Below are 1,699 nucleotides of genomic sequence, written 5' to 3'. Positions count from 1 at the left end.
ACATCATCATGTTACACTGACCTGGCCACAGGTCACAAAGTGACATCATCATGTTATACTCACCTGTCCACAAGGTCACATAGTGACATCATCAGGTTACACTCTCCTGTCCACAGGTCACATAGTGACATCATCATGTTAAACTCACCTGTCCACAGGTCACATAGTGACATCATCAGGTTACACTCTCCTGTCCACAGGTCACATAGTGACATCATCATGTTACACTCCTGTCCACAGGTCACATAGTGACATCATCATGTCACACTCTCCTGTCCACAGGTCACATAGTGACATCATCATGTTACACTGACATGTCCCCAGGTTACATAGTGACATCATCATGTTACACTCTCCTGTCCACAGGTCACATAGTGACATCATCATGTTACACTCTCCTGTCCACAGGTCACATAGTGACATCATCATGTCACACTCTCCGGTCCCCAGGTCCCATAGTGACATCATCATGTTCCAATGACCTGTCCACAGGTCACATAGTGACATCATCATGTTACACTCTCCTGTCCACAGGTCCCATAGGGACATCATCATGTTACACTCACCTGTCCGTAGGTCACATATTGACATCATCATGTTACACTGACCTGTCCACAGGTCACATAGTGACATCATCATGTTACACTGACCTGGCCACAGGTCACAAAGTGACATCATCATGTTATACTCACCTGTCCACAAGGTCAAATAGTGACATCATCATGTCACACTCTCCTGTCCACAGGTCACATAGTGACATCATCATGTTACACTGACCTGTCCACAAGGTCAAATAGTGACATCATCATGTTACACTGACCTGGCCACAGGTCACAAAGTGACATCATCATGTTATACTCACCTGTCCACAAGGTCAAATAGTGACATCATCATGTTACACTCTCCTGTCCACAGGTCACATAGTGACATCATCATGTTACACTCACCTGTCCCCAGGTAAACCGATTGTAGAGAACATCACGGATGCCATCTACGGCAGCAGGAAGACGATCTGTGTGATCACGCGACGCTACCTGCAGAGCGAGTGGTGCTCCAGAGAGATCCAGATGGCCAGGTGGGGGTGCTCACAGCGGGGGTGGGGGGGGGGGATGCTCACAGCAGAGGTGGGGGGCTCTTAGTAAAAATATGTTCCAACCAATAACCGACAAGAAGGATTTGGGGGTCACTTAGAAATCTTTTAACCAAGGTCTCATTTACAGTCATTATTTCTAGAGTCTAATTTCTGGATTAATCCACTTTGCCACATACTGTTAATGAGTCTCTGTTAGCCACGTTACTAATCTGATTCAGTCAGTTCTCCAGAGCTACATGCGAATGAGAGTCAGTACTACTCCAGTCCAGATGATGGTGGTAATGCACCTGAAGCTGGAACTGACCAAAAGAGCCAGAAGAGAAATAACTGTAGGTTCAGTTACAACAACACAACAGTTCAGATAACTAGCACACACACACACACACATCCATAAACTATTACACATTTTCCATCTAGATGAACTTCAGGTAATCATCACAGACCCTTATGGCGGTTTTCCACTGCGTGGTATCTACTCGACTCACCTCAGCTCTACTCGCTTTTTTTGGTTTTCCATTACGAAAAAATGTCCCTGGGACCTGCTACCAGGGACTTTTTTAGTACTACCTCAGTCGAGGTTCCAAGCGAGCTGAGGCGAGCCCAAAA

General features: G+C 46.0%; 2 protein-coding genes across 10 annotated transcripts in view; one reads left to right on the top strand and one right to left on the bottom strand.

Moving 5' to 3' along the window:
- LOC117956488 (CD209 antigen-like protein E) overlaps positions 1–1,699 on the top strand; it is a 126,038-nt gene that overhangs the window by 52,657 nt on the left and 71,682 nt on the right. The gene's annotated exons all lie outside the window — the stretch shown is intronic.
- LOC117956483 (CD209 antigen-like protein E) overlaps positions 1–1,699 on the bottom strand; it is a 45,433-nt gene that overhangs the window by 34,329 nt on the left and 9,405 nt on the right. The gene's annotated exons all lie outside the window — the stretch shown is intronic.

This window comes from Etheostoma cragini, chromosome 14, assembly GCF_013103735.1.
Source record: "Etheostoma cragini isolate CJK2018 chromosome 14, CSU_Ecrag_1.0, whole genome shotgun sequence".
In the NCBI taxonomy this organism is placed as follows: Eukaryota; Metazoa; Chordata; class Actinopteri; order Perciformes; family Percidae; genus Etheostoma; species Etheostoma cragini.
The sequence above is the reverse complement of the archived record's forward strand: the minus strand, read 5'-3'. Positions and strand labels throughout refer to the sequence as shown.